The 18,584-nt window shown below is 40.1% G+C and overlaps 1 pseudogene across 1 annotated transcript in view; it reads right to left on the bottom strand.

Annotated features, from left to right (window-relative positions):
- LOC308106269 (kelch domain-containing protein 3-like) overlaps positions 1-18,584 on the bottom strand; it is a 137,709-nt pseudogene that overhangs the window by 102,015 nt on the left and 17,110 nt on the right. The window contains exon 3 of the transcript in view: positions 11,226-11,365. The product of the transcript in view is annotated as a kelch domain-containing protein 3-like (transcript). The remainder of the gene's footprint in view (positions 1-11,225; positions 11,366-18,584) is intronic.

Raw genomic sequence — 18,584 nt, 5'->3', positions numbered from 1 at the left:
CTCCCCCCCCTCCCTCCCTCCCGTAGTTCTGGAGGCATCTATCTCCATTGAACCGACAGCCCTTACTACCACATTAAGGATGGTTCCCAAAAAAAAAAGGGGGTGAATAAATCACATTCATTGCCTGCTAAATCAGCGGGCTCTACTGTATGGCGACGCTAATGCTAAACGCTGACTTATCCGTCTGGGCTTTGTCATTGGATTGCTCAGTTAGTGGTCACGGTGCTCCAGTTAGCGGGGGAAAGACGCCACGAGGTATACGTTTGATTGGAGGAGCTTGTGTGTGTGCGCGGCTCCCGTGGTCTGGCACACGCTCCCTAGGAATGATGTGCTTTGTGCGCCGGGGCATCTATCAGAGCGAGAGAGAGAGAGAAAGAGAGGGAGAGAGAGAGAGAGGGGATGGGAACGCGTCCAAGCGAAGTGGAAGAGTTATCTGCTCTTTCATCCGTGGGAGTTCCCCCCTCGAGCACCGGCGTTCCGTGTCAGCTCCTTCATCATCCGCGCTATAGTAAAAGCCAGTTACCCATCAGGACCTTTGGGTGCTGCTTATGTGTTTTGCGGAACACAATGGAACAATCATGTCGTCGCCGTGTCGGGGAGGAACCTCATATCTCCATATTTTTTTTGTAAATTAACGCCCCCTACTTGATCATACTACAGCGTCACGCAAAAGCATCAAAAGTAGCAGATCCGGAAGCTCGAAACGTGGCGCGAAGCGACGCGTTTTGAGCTTGTAGATCTGTTACTGTACAGTTTATATGTCCAAAGTTTCTGTTTTGGAAGTGCGTGCGTGCGTGCGTGCGTGCGTGTGTGTGTGTGTGTGTGTGACCTGTCTCAATAATTCTTCTACATACACCCGTCCCCCCTCCCTCCCGAGGCAGCCTTATACCCATTCCACCCTGAAGTTGAACATTTAACTTCAAAGTGGGTTGCCTTTGACTCTGAGATTCATATGCTGTCATGACACCGGGCACACATGGAACTTATTGTGACCCCGTCTTTTCGATGCTCGCTAGCCGCCACGGCTCCACACATAAAAGAGCAGAGCATGCTAAAGTGTCACCCCAACAAAACGGAGCCATGCGCTAACTAGACACTGCTGCTCGCGTGTAACTTCAACGGCATTGATTTTATACGTGGCGACAGGTGTCTTTAAGCGGAGGTCGCTGTGAAGTGCTCGTGCAGCAGTTTTTTCGCTGGACTCCCCCCCCCCCCTCCCCCCCACCCCTCGCTGTGGAAAACTCAATCAGTCACAGCGGTTTGCTGCATGGGGGGAGAGGGAAAAAAAGAGAGGGAACGCAAAGCATCTCAGAGCAGCTGATTAACCACCAGAAGCAAAGGCTTTTTGGAACCCTGAGATAAAAATTCTCTGATAAACACTGGAACGCTGCGACTGTGAGACTCAGACTCTGCGGGACAATTAACCAATTAAGCCCGTCAGTATATCGTTGCTGTCGGGGCAGAAACCTCTTATCTCAAATATTCTAACTTTTCGTGTTTTTTTTGTGAATTAACGCCCTACTTGATCATACTTCAGTGTCACCCAAAAGCATGAAAAGTAGCAGATTTTTTGATTTGAATCGGACATATGAGGTTTCCACCCGACAGAGACGATATACTAAACGACATACAAATAGTGAAAATAGCCCGATCTACAAGTTCACAACGTGTTCAACACTTGTAGGTCTGCCTCGTGGGAAATGTTTTGAAAGAAATGTGCCCCAAAATAGGGACGTCTGGGTCAATGCGGTTAATTGGATGTGATCGATGAAATTTGCGAGGACATGCACAAAGTCCAAAGAAGTCAAACAAAAGCACGTCTGTTCGCTCGTATAGACGCAGCCCCCCCCCCAACCCGCTGCAACCTAGGAGCAACCTCTTCCCTTCTTTCTCAGCGATCAAAAAACCACACACTCTGTCATTAGATATGAATCATAACCCTCCCCGCGTTCAGGGTTCACTCGCTGTGCTGATAGCCGGAAGCAAACGGCCTCCACGGACCTGTCGGGGTCACGCAAACCTCGCAAAACAAATAAGACACGCACACGCACACACACACACACACACGCTCCAGCACGACAACGCGCACCACACACACGCTACTCCTCGAAGCATCTGTCTGATGTGTAGCCGGGGAGCTGGGACCGAACGACCCGTCAGCAGGGCGTGTCGCGGGTTTCACGAAGGCTCAGCCAAGTCATCCGCCGTTCCCCCCAGAGAGGGGGATAGGAGGAGGAGGAGGAGGGAGTGCTTTGTGTCTTTTTTAACATTTTGTTGGATGCACTTGCTAGCGCACCCAGCCCTCAGACACACAGACACAGCTGGAGGAGAGAACCACAGCTCCTGGAGGGAAGAAGGGGAAAAGCGGTGCGCTTTGTGGCGCGCACGGTTGTACACGTTGCGCGTACGTGTCTTGCGCGCGCGCGCGTACATTTCGGCTTTGAACTTTCCAGGGGTGGAATTAGCGACGCCGTTAGCCTCTCCCCTTGGAGCTGCCCAAGGTGATCCTAAAGACATTATTTTCAGTGCTTTCCATCTCCTCTGAGCCTCGATCCGTTAAGTCCTTTTACTGAGTGCAGACTTAATCCATTAAGGCCGGGAACGCATCTGTGTCATTTTAAGATTTCTTTGGCTATTAAAAAAATAGCAGATAGCAAATAGCAGAGAGCTCATAGCGCGGCACTGAGTGCCACGCTATGAGCTTGTAGATTTGTTTTATTCTTATTTTTATCATGGACAATTTGTGCAAATCTTTGAACAAATGTTTTTTAAAGCAAACATTTGGGACTCAAATCTGTGCTTCTGGGGGGTCCCTGGAACAAAATATTTTGAGATGGGGTCCGCGGCCAAATCATTTTGAGGGTCCTTGACATGAAAAAGTTCGAGAACTAATGATTATAGCAACATACGTTTTTTTCCCCAAAAATTTTTTTTTAGGATTTGTAGAATCCCCAGAAGCAAAGATTTGAGTTAAAATGTTCGCTTTTAAAAAAATATATATATAAATTCGGTAGCACTTTACAATAATGACCCGTTATAAAGCATTTATAAACGTTTATAAACAGTTTGTAGACTATTAACAAATCATTAACAACCTGTTTGTTGACATTCGTAAATGATTACTAAAACCTTTATAACTATGGTTACAAATCATTTATAAGGTATTAGTAAGTAGTAATCTATTCATTAATAAGCCATTTATATACATCTGTAAATGATTATTAAATCATTTGTAATGACCCATTATAAAGCATTTATAAACGTTTATAAGCAGTTTGTAGACTATTAACAAATCATTAACAACCTGTTTGTTGACATTTGTAAATGATTACTAAAACCTTTATAACTACGGTTACAAATCGTTTATAAGGTATTAGTAAGTAGTAAAACTATTCATGAATAAGCCATGTATAATACATATGTAAATGATTATTAAATCATTTGTAACTGATGTTATATAATATCTACAAGTTATTTGTAGATAAATAACTAATCATAGACAAACTATTTATATACATTGGTTAATGATTATTAAATAATTTATAATAACGTTGTAGAATATTTAAGAATAATTTAATCATTATCTAAAACACATTAAAACATTATTTATACTCAAGTTTGTTCATCATTAAATAATGTCATTTAAACTTTAGGAAATCATTTGTAAATGATTTATAAAGTGGTATAAATTGAGTTTTTTTGTGGTTATAGGACATCTCTTTAAACATGTATTAAGACTTCATAAATCATGTGTTAAATCTTTGTTCTAGCCCAAGGCATGAACAACAAACCATTTCTATGCAATTATTACATATTTTCTAAATGTACAAATTAAACATTTAAAAATTATCTGCAGATCATTATTTCCACATGATCAATTTTCCTTGTCGGTAATTAGGGAAATGTGTTTGTTCATGTTTAACATATGCTTTTTAAAACATTCCTAAAATATCTAGAAATCCTTAGTACATGTTATTATGTGCCCTATAGTAAAGTGAAGACAGTTCATCATTTACAACTGTCTGTTAATGTGTTTGTTCATGTTTAACATATGCTTTGTAAAACATTCCTAAAATATCTATAAATCCTTAGTACATGTTATTATGTGCCCTATAGTAAAGTGAAGACAGTTCATAATTTACAACTGTCTGTTAATGTGTTTGTTCATGTTTAACATATGCTTTGTAAAACATTCCTAAAATATCTATAAATCCTTATTACATGTTATTATGTGCCCTATAGTAAAGTGAAGACAGTTCATCATTTATAACTGTCTGTTAATGTGACTTTGTCCTTACCTGTTGCAAACTACCTGGCTTTCATGAATGCAGACACCAAACAATTACTAGAATTATCTTTCATGTTTAATAAATGATTCGTAAGACATTCGTAAAGAGTATGTAGACCATTTGCAAACGTTATCATGGGCCTTGTTGTAAAGTGAAGACTATGCATTATTATTTCATGTTTAACAATGATTAGTAAAACATGTGACATCAAAAAGTGGCAGAAATAACGTTATAGAGTATAAAAGTATAAAACAATGTATTAAGATATAACATGTAGCAACTCTTGGACACAGCACACACACTGACATTTAAACAAAGAAATTCATCACAACAGAATCACAGAGTAGCAGCTTAGAGCCTCTGCAGTCACCACCTCCCAGTGCAAGTTAGCTTTAGCTGCTAAGCTAAACTGCTAAGCACTAGCCTACACATCAAAACAAACATTGTGGATACAAACGGCCACCATCAAAATACCCCCTGGTCATAATGCTACTTCATGTGTGTAAGATTAGCCATTTTATGTTACCTCGATCACCTGCAACAAGACAGTTAAAACACATAAAACATGAATTAGACATATTTCTGTCCAGTCTGCAACTGCATCACTGTTCACTTCCTCCCTAGTAGGCTACTGCAGGTGGAATGCAGGTAATCAGTGTGTTGCCAGATTTTGCAAAAGAAACAAGCGGCCAGGTCTATGAAAACAAGCCCAAAAGAAGCAACTAGGCTCAGGCCCATGATAACGTCTGCAAATGGTTTACATACTCTTTACGAATGTCTTACGCATCATTTGCTAAACATGAAAAAAAAACTCCCTAAAAAACTACATTTATACCACTATATGAATCATTTCCAAATGATTTCCTACACATTAAATTACATTATTTAATGATGAACTAAATAAAGTATAAATAATGTTTTAATGTGTTTTAAATAATGTTTAAATGATTCTTAAATGTTCTACAATGTTATTATAAATGATTTCATAATCATTAACCAATGTATATAAATAGTTTGTCTATGATTAGTTCTTTATCCACAAATAGCTTGTATATATAACGTCAGTTACAAATCATTTAATAATCATTTACAAATGTATATAAATGGCTTATTCATGATTAGTTCACTACTTACTAATACCTTATAAATGATTTGTAACTGCAGTTATAAAGGTTTTAGTAATCATTTACGAATGTCAACAAACAGGTTGTTAATGATTTGTTAATAGTCTACAAACTGCTTATAAACGTTTATAAATGCTTTATAACGGGTCATTATTGTAAAGTGCTACCATAAATTCAAAGATTCGCACACATTTTCATGATTTTTCAAAAAGAATAGCAGATCTACAAGCTCATAGCGTGGCACTCGGTGCAGTGCAATGAGCTTGTAGATCTGCTATTTATTGAATAGCCAAAGAAATCTAAAAATGACACAGACGCGTTCCCGGTCTTAATGGGTTAATTAGAGTGATATGGTGACAGGCCGCGGGGACACCCACTCAGGGATTCCGGACGTTGCTTTATGCCATACGGTGGTGTGCGGAGACGTTTGACGGACATTGGGGAAAACCCCCGAGCGTATAGCTGTCAGAGTTGACGCCACAAATGGGTCCAAGGCTACAGTAAATCTATGAAGCCATTCAGCGCTTTGCAAAACAGAGGAACTCCCATTTGCCACGGAATTCTTTCCCATGAGCAAAGGGTTGCTCCAAGTCAGTCGACGTCCTGCTAACTCATAAAAACCGGCGACAAGCGAAACAAACTCTAGGATAGACGAGGGGAAATGTGCGTGGCAATTCTTTTCACTAAATGAAACTAAAACGATGCAGAAACCTCTTATTTCCATATTTTAACTGTTTGTGTTTTTTCATACATTAATGCCGTACTTGATCATACAACAGTACAGTCACACACAAATATCAAAAGTAGCAGATCTGCAAGCTCGAAACGCGGCGCGAAGCAACGCATATTGAGCTTGTAGGTCTGCTACTTTTGATATTTTTGGAATCCTGAAAAGTAACAGTTTTGGACATCCACCCGACAGAGACGATATATATTGTACAAATCGGCACAAATTTATCATGCATTTGATTAAATCGCAACGGATCCCAAGCATTAATTTCATACCAAGGAACTTGTGTCATAATGAGGTATGACATTTTCCTTCCCATCAATGTGAGAATCTAATGTGAAAAGGCCGCTCTCCAGAGTGCAATAACACCCGATTATTTGGCAGTGCCCTCCAGTGAAATACAGCTTACGCTTCCTTTCTAATCGCATTTCAGCCAGTTTGCATGGAGGTACACCGTCTCTGCGCTGTCAAAAACACAGCCAAACAATCCCGTACTATAGCACTCTTTCCACTGCGACTAGAAATAGGTCTGCAGTGATGAAGAACTCTCCCTCAAAGAAACGGTTTGAAAACAAAACGGTGTTGACGTTTCTCGTTTTTATACTTGCAAAGGAGCAGCGGCAGCATGAAAGCTATGAAGACGTGCAGAACGTGGCCAGTTTATTTCTGATAGGGTTTGAACATCCGAAAGTCATTAAGCGATATACTCGACCGCAACAACTTCAAAAGCTGCAATCCGTAACGTACTTTAATGATAAAGAATTAGTTGAAAAAAAATCTGTTGTATTGTCTCTGTCGGGTAGAGCAAAACTCCAAAACTGTTACTTTTAAGGATTCAAATTCAGAAGTAGCAGATCTACGAGCTCGAAATGTGGCACGAAGCCGCATTTGATGCTTTTCGTGACGCTGTAGTATGAACAAGTAGGGCGTTCATTTACGAGAATAAATAGATAAAATATGGAGATGAGAGGTTTCTGCCCGACAGCATCGCTTATGTTAATACTACATCTAGTACTCCTGTGTTGGTTGCTTCCATTGAAAAAATGTAGGTAGAACACCTACTGGTTGCCCTGAGATCATAAACACAAGAACTCCCCCTAGTAAGTGGAAATACTGTCATGGTCGGAGCAGAACTTTGGTCTCCCAAGTGGGGTAAAACCAAGTTTGAATCCCGGGTAAGAAATTAGGGATTGCATCTTTGATATGAGCAAGGCAATGCTCACATCTCACAGTTTCCCAAGCCTCTTACCATGTTCGCATACTGTACAGTAGTGTGTGTGTGTGTGTGTGTGTGTGTGTGTGTGTGTGTGTGTGTGTGTGTGTGTGTGTGTGTGTGTGTGTGTGTGTGTGTGTGTGTGTGTGTGTGTGTGTATGTGTGTGTGTGTGTGTGTGTGTGTGTGTGTGTGTGTGTGTGTGTGTATGTGTGTGTGTGTGTGTGTGTGTACTGGTATTACTATACTTGTGAGAGACAAATGTCCTCACAAGTATAGCAGAATAAGAGAAAAGAAAGACCTGATTCTCACAATAAAAATGGCTGTTTTATGATAATTAAAAAAAAAGTGTACGTGTGCTGCTGTCGTACACCCAAAATAGCCGATCCACAAGCTCAAAACGCATCGCAGCGTGACGCAGCGTGACGCAGGGTGAGCTTGTCGATCGGCTATTTTGTGTCTGCGACACCAGCTCGCAATTAAACCCAGGCTTTAGGGTTAGAGTTCAAATAAATTGGCATTTATAAAATCACCATTGTTGTGTGTGTGTGTGTGTGTGTGTGTGTGTGTGTGTGTGTGTGTGTGTGTGTGTGTGACGTTAGGGCATTCACGAATAGTGATTTTTAGTATTCGAATTATTCGACCTATAAGTATTCGAATATTCGATTAATCGATTTGATTATAAAAAATAAAATAATAGAAAAATATATATATTTATATATATATATATTTTTTTTCAATGGCATTGATGACTCGACTCAAGAAATGCGAGTTGACGTCACACCAGAGCTCACAGCTGCATGTCTGCTGTAGAAAAGACACTAAAAAAAACATCTAAAAAAAAAGAAAAAAAGAAAAAAAAATTTTTTTATTTTTTTTATTTTTTTATCGAATAATCGAATAGTGGTTTGATAGTCGAATAGTCGGTTTGATATTCGAATATTCGAGTATTCGGTGAATGCCCTGTGTGTGTGTGTGTGTGTGTGTGTGTGTGTGTGTGTGTGTGTGTGTGTGTGTGTGTGTGTGTGTGTGTGTGTGTGTGTGTGCGTGCTAGTGCGTGCTCACCGGTGGTGGAAAGTACACTAAGTACATGTACTCAAGTACTGCGCTTAAGTATAATTTTGAGGTATCTTTACTTTACTGGAGTATTTCCAATTTTCAATACTTCTACTTCTACTCCACTACATCTCAGACGCAAATATTGTACTTTTACTCCACTACAATTATTTGAAAACTTTAGTTACTAGTTACTTTGCAGATATAAATCATTATATTACAAAACATTCATTAAGCACTTTAGCCCTATTTTATATAAAGGCTATTTGAAAATAGCAGATCTACAAGCTCACAACGCGTCGCATCGCGACGCGTTGTGAGCTTGTAGATCTGCTATTTTCAAACATTTTAGTACTTTTACTTTTGGTACTTTAAGTATATTTTGGCCAATGCTTTTCTACTTTTACTCAAGTAACATTTTGAACACAGGCCGTTTCACTTGTAACAGAGTATTTTTATATTGTGGCATTGCTACTTTTACTTAAGTATAAAATATCTGAGAGTACTTCCTCCACCGCTGTGTGTTCACACAGACGCAGTAATTGAGCATGTGCGAAAATGACGCGACCCCAGAGTCGTAATCCCGTAGCGCGTCTTCTCAAAGCGCGCGCCAAGATCAATTTCCATCAAAGGTCCGCGGGGATCTGTATCCCGCCATCTCCTGGACGCGAGTCAAGTGTATCTTGGAGGGGAGAGAAAAACGCACAGGCAGCGAATGTATTATCCGCAACAGTAGACATCACACGGCCCCGTTCGTCATGTTAGCAGGAGAGAGAGAGGTTCTCAAGATCTTTTCACCCTCGGCGCGATGCAAAGTGAAGCTTTTCTTTGTTTCGGCATCCAAAGCATACAAGTTTAATTATTTAAAAGCCTAACATTAATGCGCTGTGACTACTTCCCTGGCATTAAATGCACTTTTTTCGCAGGTTCCAAGGGCTCACGGTTTCCCTTTTTTCGCTGAAGATGTACAACTAGAATTAATAGGCAACACCTGGGAGTTGTTGTATAAGCCATTAAGACCCGAGTCCGGTTCTATAAAATGCCTTTTAAATCAGTTAGTTCTCACACTTTCAAGACTTTTTCAAAAATGTTCAAAAAATAGCAGATGTACAAGCGCACAGCGCATCACGAAGTGACGCACTGTGAGCTTGTACGTCTGCTATTATTTGAATAGCCAACGCAAAAATCAAAAATGCTTTACCGGTTTTAATGGGATAAATGATTGCCCAACATCCGTCTAATACTGTACAAGTAATAAACTTTTCAGTAAGAGGTATTATATGGCCCCTTTCGGGGGTCCTATAACATATTGCGTTGATTCATTGAACCTCATCTGTGTTAGGCTACAATTTATTGTATGTCTCAACAGTGGCTGACGAAAAAAAAAAAGAAAAGAAAAACCTCAACATATCCCTATCAACCCATTTGTCCTTCTGGCATGGCCATCTGTATTCTTTTTTTTAATAGAAAATGAACTGAGATTGACCCCTCAACATGAAGAAATAAATTACTGCATAGAATGGGAGTTTGGAGAAGATGTACGACCAAAATTAATAGCTGACTGAGGGACTTACTCTATAAATGAATCTCGGGCAGCCATATAACACTGCACACACAATAAAACTTTCAGTAAAAACTTATTGCAAGGCCATTTCAGGAACGATATAACATTTTGAACAGAACCTTTATCTTGTTAGTTTTTTTTTCCTTCATACGTGTACAATCTATCACCGTACAGCACATATAGCGTGATTAGAAAACATGCTGTATACAGTAAACAGTACACAGGTAGAGTTCTACGCAAGTTCTACATTTGGGTTAGTTTAGTTTAGTTTATGTGAAAAGTGCAAAGACTTATTTCCATTGTGATCCTGTCAGAAGCAACAATTACACGTTAAAAGCGTAACATCCAGTGTAAATTCATCCAACAATACGTCTTTAGTTAAAATAATTTGAACCCAGGGACTCCCAGGTGGGAGACCAACTAAACTTTATTACCTTTCCCAAGATGGAATACCTGCTTGTCCATGGTGAGATATTGCACCTATATGAGTTTCTGGGTAGGACACCCATAAAGATAAAACTAATAGAGAGGGCACCAGAAATCCTCGCTCATCCACTTGTATGGAGCAGTGCATATTCCCTTTTCACCCCTGCTTCAGGGTTATTAAGACCGTCTACCCCAATAGCACCCGTAAGTCTCGTGAGACGAGATTTCAAACGTGATTTCAGCAAAAGCTACTTTGACAACACTATGGTGGCTCTCGTGTGACAATAATACTGCAGTGACTTCCCTGAGGTCCTATAAGACACATATATACTAGAAAAAAAGTATTTTCTAGCAATATAAATAACCGGATTACACCACGGCCCGTATACACCCGTTTCGGAACTGCGGTGGGGGTCCGCCAAAATGGACAACATCGCTCGTTATGAATTTGGGCCCCAGGACCACTCTTATGGGGAGCTCACAACCTCAAATAAAGCCTGAAAAAAAAAGCCTCCTTTAAAACTGGTGGAAACACAAGCTGGTTCGCGGCCGTTTCCATGAAAGCACCACAGGTTCCAAGAATCTTGAACGAAACCGAAGTTCTTTTGGTGGAAGAGGGGCCTGCAGAGTTACAGACCCATAAGGGTCCATTCGGGACCCCCCCCCTGGTGGACCCGGCCCAACCAGACCTTGAGAAACAGTCGAATTGAAAAGAGACTGGGAGAAGAAAAAAAAACTCGGGACTGTGTGACCCCTTGACCCGCCACAAAACCCCGGGTTACTGGACAGAACCGGTAGCGAGATCGCCTGCATGACATCGCTCACCTGGGGGAGTGGGCGGGTGGGCCCCGGTATCCATCCCCCTCCACTTCCTTTTTGCTCATCATCATCCGTGGCGTTTTCCCACCATGATGTTAGCAGTGTGTCGGTCTGAGCCATGAGCTGCTGTTCAGCTTCAACATCAGCTGACAAAACAAACAGCAGTGCAACACAAACACCAGGAGGAACAGGGAGTACACACACACTAGTTATAGGTGGTGAGAACCGTTTAACTTTATTAAGGAAACCGGGAAAGCATCATTTTAAGATTTCTTTGGCTACTCAAAGATAGCAGATATGCAAGGTCATGAGCTTGTATATCTGCTATTTTTTGGAGATTTTTTTTTGTTGCAAATCTTTGAATATGTGTATTAAAGCGAACATTTTTAACTCCGATCTGTGCTTCTGGGGGGTCCCTGGAACAACTTATTTTGAGATTGGGGGGGGGTCCGCGGCATGGAAAAGTTAGAGCACCACTGATGGATATAGCAAGAGCTTGTAGATCTGCTATTTTTGAATAGCCAAATAAATCTTAAAATGACACAGATGCATACCCGGATTGAACGGGTTAATCCATTTAGACCCGAGGCCGACTCTCAAACTTTTTCATGTCAAGGACCCCCAAATTGATATGTATTTGTCCACGGACCCCCATCTGAAAATGTTTCATGCCAGGGATCCCCCCAGAAGCACAGATTTTAGTTAAAATGTTCCCTTTAAAAAATAAATAAATATATATATAGGCCTATATATATGAATATATATTCAAAGATTTGCACAATGTTAATGTTCAAGATTTTTTTTTAAAATAGCAGATCTACAAGCTCATAGCGCGGGTGCCGCGCTATGAGCTTGTATATCTGCTATTTTCTAATAGCCAAAGTATAAAATAATGGTTAAAGTGGTTAAATCGATTGTGACGCTATATAAACTAATTTAGCTGGGGGCCCCCTGGTACACGCCCCCTCAAGGACCCCTGGGGAACCAATGCCATAATGCTGCTGTCACACACTTTGTTTAGTTGGTTATTTTTGACATAACCCTTTATGGAATATGGAACTTATTAGCTTTAAAGAGGCTGGAAACAGAAGCTCACGTTTCTACCAACAACAGAACTCTGGAGCTAATGTTCTCTGCAGGCCCAAGCTGTGGTGTAAAGTAACTAAGTGCATTTACTCAAGTACTATACTTAAAGGTAAGTGATATTTTTGGGTTAAAACAAAAAGTATTTTGTTAAAAGGTTACAGCACTATATTCTGATAGTAATCATTGCTATAGAGTGTTTGTTCAGTAACAGGAGTCTCCCCGTCTCTCCAGCTCTTTAATAAACAGAAAATACATTTTCCGGTAGGTGTCAAAATCTCAGCCAATCAGGAGAAAGTACCCATTTTTAAGCTTCATTTTTATAATGTTCCAGTTCAAATTTTGCCTGCTCATTTCTTAGTGTCATCACTTCCATTTTCACTTGTTTAATCTATACCCTGATTGAGTTCTCTATCCTGATTGGATAAAATTGGAAATGAAACTGAAACTGAAACGAAAATGCATTTTCTGTTTTATAAAGAGCTGGAGAGACAAGGAGACTCCTTTTACTGAACAAACACTCTATAGCAATGAGTACTATCAGAATATAGAGCTATTTAACACTTATTTTAACCAAAGAAAATCACTTACCCTACCTTTAAAGGGATAGTTCACCCCCAAAATGACATTTTTTTCTCCTATCGATTAGTTTTTGTCGCATTCCTAAGCCAATAATTTGATGACCGCGGTTCCGGTAGGAGACACAAAGAGTCTGCTTTGTGTCTCCTACCGGAACCGCTGCCTACCGGTCCGCTGGTCATCAAATTATTGGTTTTAATAGGAATGCGACAAAAACAAAAAATATCCATGAATTCAAGTCTCCATGGGGTGACTAATCGATAGGAAAAAAGTCATTTTGGGGGTGAACTATCCCTTTAAGTACAATTTTGGTACCAGGGGAACCCCAGCTAAATGTGTTAATAAAGCATCACAATCATTTTAACCACATTTCATACTTTGGCTATAAAAAAATAGCAGATATACAAGCTCATAGCGCCTGTAGATCTGCTATTTTTGATAAATCTTGAACATTTGAGCAAATCTTTGAATATATATTTAGATTTTTAAAGCGAAAATGTTTAACTCTTTAAATCTTTGCTTCTGGGGGTCCCTGGAACAAAATAGTTTGAGACGGGGGTCCGCGGCCAAATACATATAACCCTCGACATGAAAAAGTCTAAGAACCAGCGATATAGCAACATAAGTTTTCCAGAAAACCGGATTTAGAAGACACTTTTTTAATCGGCCTCAGGTATTCATGGGTTAAACACAGTTTGTTTGGCAGAGGTTTAAGCCTAATTTATACACACGGTGTCGCTCGTGAAAACGAGTTGATCTACGAGCTAACAGTCGAGTGGAGTCTATAATTAAGCTTAATACTACTCACTCCCAGCGAATACATGAAGACATGAGACAAACGAAACAAACAAGAACAGAACCCCCGGGACATGACTTCATCACATCATCGCCGTACAACTTGACTGAAATTTATTTAGCCAAACTTCCACCAAACACTTATAACCGTAACCCGAAGAGCAGCTTTTTGTGTAAGCCAAGCAATCCAAAATGTTTTCTCCAATATTGATTCATTCCATTATGCTACGTAATGGAACCAAGAGAAAAGTTCCCAGACCGTTAAATCAAAGGAATTCTTGTAGTCTTTTAATGCGAGAATGCCGCTGTCGAGATGAATTATGATTTTGGGAGTCATTGTGAAACATTATTTCATCCTCCTGACCCCAACTCTAACTGGCAGATGTGTTAGCCTGAGGATATGGCAAGAGACACACCTTGCCGAGTTGGACCGGCCTACCAAAAGGGCCTTCTCCCAGAGCGTGGAAGATTTCAGCAGTCGGGTTAGGAGACTTACGTCTTATACTGTCAAATCCTCAGTGTTCATTTATCCGTTTACACCTCCGAGATTGTACAAATGGAACCCACTGGTTCCTAAACTGTGGGGTCGGGACCCATGTTTGGGTCACATATCCATTTTTATGGTTCGCTAGTATTTTATTTCTGCCTTTATTTTTAATTTCCCACATTTTGTTTTTAATTATTGTTATTTCAAAACATTCAAAAAAATCTTCAAAACATGCTTCATACTTAATAAACGTAATTAAAATCAAAACTTTTTTCAATGAAATTCCATAAATAAAATGTACTTATGGAATGTTATTGAAAAAAGTTTTAATTTTAATCAAATGTATTAAGTATTAAGAATACTTCCATAAATAAAAATAAAATAAAAAAGAAGTGAAAATAGCAAAAGCTATGTGAGCTTTTAGATCATGCTATTTTCATTAGTTTGAGTCACGGGGAGACATTAAATTTCTCTTTTGGGTCTCGAGCAAAAAAAAGTGCGGGAAGCCCTGGTGTAACCGCTGTAAATCAGAGTGTATGCTAATTGGTTTGACACAGGACGTTCCGTGTAAAAAACTGATGATGTTATCCATTCCCTAACGGGCAATCGATACTGCTACAAAAATGCACGCCAAAAAATGTGCGTCCTGCACGCCAAAACGCGTCACGGATGTGACACGTTGTGAGCTTGTATAGGTCAGCTATTTTCTTGGGAGTTATGCCTAATTTATGCTCCACTGTGAGCGCCGGAGCATAAATTAGGTATTTTCCTAAGTTGGCGTCTTGTTTGTGGCAACACAACGTATCACCAGACATGACCCAGACCTTTTTAAAAAATTCCAAAAAGTCCCGGCTTTTCCCAAAGGAGATGAAGATTTTCTGGACAAAGCTTCTAGGTGAAAGTACTATCGTCTCTCTGTCGGGTGGAAACCTCTTATGTCCAAAACTGTTACTACTTTCCAGGATTCAAAAGCATCAAAAGTAGCCGATCCCCAAGCTTGAAACGCACCGCTTTGCTTTGCGCTTCGAGCTTACAGATCTGCTCCTTTTGATGCTTTTTGTGTGACGCCGTAGTATGATGAATTTACGAGAAAAAAAACACAAAAAGTCAAAATATGGAGATAAGAGGTTTCTGCCCAGCTAGAGCATGATAAAGAATAAAGACCAGTGAACACTCAGGAATTGACAGTGTGGGATCTGCACTGTTGCAATCTTCCCCACGTTTGACCCCTTGCACCAAGAACACGGGGATTTTACATAGAAAGCCACGGACAAGGGCCTTGGCCTCGGGTCAGATCTGACAATGTATCCCATGAGGATTAACGCTGATTTTTTTTTCACTTTCACTGTGGAGGAGGAGGAACTGAATGTGCTGCCGAAGCCTCCCCCCAAAAAAAAGGTTCAAGTTTTGAGGTAGAATCCAGTGCCACACCACTGGAGCTGGGCAGAGGTTCTGTAAGCGCTCGAAGAGAAAAGAGAGAGAGCGAACAACAATCAGGTTTCCACTTCTGAAGCGGCCTGGACGGATCCCGACGCCATTTTGCGGTCGCGGGGGCCTGAAATCAGAGCCGAAAACTTGTGAGAAGTGAGACAAGGCTGAGTTTCTTGAAGTCTCGACCCTCGTGGAGGGTTATTGATGGCAGATTCCAGTGGTCAGAAACTTCTTGCAGCGTTTGCACTTGGAATACATGGGCCAGGGGGGAGGCCTCTGCCAAAAACCTCTACCAAAAACTGTAGTTCATGTTGAAGAGGTAACAGTCTGACTCATGGTTTTTTAAAGAAAAATCAGTACTTGTATACACATGACATGAGAGAAAATAATACGCCTGAGACTCTGTTTTGATTGATGTTTGAAGGCATTGGTGTTTGGAAGACAATATGGTCAGTGACATGACATTATTTGAAGGGGATTTGGGGCTTTCAGATTGTTGTCTAACCAGTGGAAATGTATCAAGAGAGACTGTGCAGGATCTTTAAATGCAACAGGTTGTAAATGAACAAACTGAGACTTGAAACAAACTGATCTATGTTTATATCTAGTTTCTATAAGATGTGATACAGTTTTTAAAAAATGTATATATATATAGATATAAGATGAAGAGATGATAACGTCTCTGTCGGGTGGAAACCAAAACACTACAACAACATTATGTCCTCTACAACAACATTATGTCCTCTACAACAACATTATGTCCTCTACAACAACATTATGTCCAAAACTCTACAACAAAATTATGTCCAAAACTTGACCAGCTCAAAACGCGTCGCTTCGCACCGCATTTCGAGCTTGTGGATCTGCTACTCTTGGTGCTTTTGTGTGACACTGTATAACGATCAAGTAGGGCGTTCATTTAGGAAAAACACAAAAAAGTGAAAACATGGAGATAAGAGGTTTCTGCCCGACAGCAACGATATAGTCATAAGATGAAGAGATGACAGTCATAAATCACTCTTATGACTCTTGTTTTATTTAAAGGGATAGTTCACCCCCAAAAAAAACGTTTTTTTTCTATCGATTAGTCACCCCATGGACATTCGAATTCATTTTTTGTTTTTGTCGTATTCCTAAGCCAATAGTTTGATGACCAGCGGACCGGTAGGCAGCGGTTCCGGTAGGAGATAGGAGGAGGAGGAGAGTCTTTGTGTCTCCTACCGGAACCGCTGCCGGTCATCAAATTATTGGTTTAGGAATACGTCAAAAACAAAAACATATCCCGTAAAAACCTTTTTTTGGGGGGTGAACTATACCTTTAACTCGTTATCTATCTCTTTCCCCTCACTCTACTTATATCCTTTATTTTCTCACGGAATACTACCAAATGATGGAGCACGTATGAAAAAAAAACATATTTCACCCACTGCTTAACACCTGTAAAACTCTGAGGTTTGGACCCTTTAACTCAGCATTTACAGCATGTCGCATTGAATCGTTAATGATCACACAACAATGAACGGGCAGATTTATTTACCCTCGTTTTATAAGGATTTACTGATGTTTGCTTCTATACTTAAGCACACAAGTTCCTCGGAAAGTACCAGTTGACACACTGACACATCAAATGAGGCATCGTTTAATGTTTTTCTTTTCCTTTTTTCCCCCCCGACATACGTTTCCTGCATCCCGTCCCACCAACAGTCAACAGTGACTGAATACTGGAAATTCACGAGGAAGTAAAGTAAATTCTCAATGAAAGCTGAGGTGTGAGTCAGAATGGAAGGAAAGTACCTCGCCGTTCACTGGAAACCACCTGCGGTGCAAATGTAACTGAGTACATTTACTCCAGTACTGTCCTTGGAACCCATTAAGAACCTGAGGCCGATTCTACAAAAGCCTTCCGAATTTTGAATAGCCAACGCTTAAAATCAAAAAATGACACAGCTTTCCCGGTTTTAATGGGTTAAAAGGGTAAGTGATTTTCTTTGGTTAAAATATGTGTTAAATAGCTCTAGATTCTGATAGTACTCATTACTATAGTGTGTTTGCTCAGTAACAGGAGTCTCCATGTCTCTCCAGCTCTTTATTAAACAGAAAATGCATTTTCAGGTCGGGATACCGATTGTATCCAATCAGGAGAGAGAACTCAGTCAAGATACAGATTAAACGAGTGAAATTGGAAGAGGTGACACAAAGAAATGAGCAGATACAATTGGAACTGGAACACTAGATGTCTGATAAATGGGTACGCTCTCCTGATTGGCTGAAATGTTGTCACCAACCTGAACATTTATTTTCTGTTTATGGCGGGAACCCCTATTTGTAACTATACCTTTCAAGACGGGAACCACTTCTGGGTTTCTTGTTGCTATGTACAGTATATAGCAACATACATTTTTATTATTTTTTAATAATTATTTGAAGTTTTTCAGAAAACTCTATAGCAATGGTTACTATCAGAATATAGAGCTTTAAACTTTTAACAAAAACAGCTTTAGTTTACTGGTTACTGTGCAGATTTAGTAATAATTAATAAAGTAAATAATCATAAATCAAAAAAATCTACACGCTCACGTGTTGCAACGCCATACTTATAGAGCTGCTATTTCTGAGCAGCAAAGTGTAAAATAAGGCTTACTGGGTAATGATCAATAAAGGTTCAGTAACATGATATATCGTCTCTGTCGGGTCTCTTTCTATTGTTTTGGGGCGAAAACAACCCCTCATTCAACTGGCCATATCTATGGAATGTATTATCGCGGCGTCACAATTTTTCTCAGAGTCTACGAGCCCCGGATACGTCTTTTAAAGCGATCGGCAGGTGGATTCGTTAGTGAAAACACTCGGAAATCGCTGGCAAGAGCAGCTAAGACAATGTTTTTTTCTGGCAGTTAATTTATGAAAAAAAGTTAATTTTATGAAGAAAAAAAAACACAAAACGTTAAAATATGGAGATAAGAGGTTTCTGCCCGACAGCGACGATATGA

The sequence above is a fragment of the Gymnoscopelus braueri genome, assembly GCF_963280865.1.
Source record: "Gymnoscopelus braueri genome assembly, chromosome: 18".
Taxonomy (NCBI): domain Eukaryota; kingdom Metazoa; phylum Chordata; class Actinopteri; order Myctophiformes; family Myctophidae; genus Gymnoscopelus; species Gymnoscopelus braueri.
Note: the sequence above shows the minus strand (reverse complement) of the source record. Positions and strands in the feature narration are given on the sequence as shown.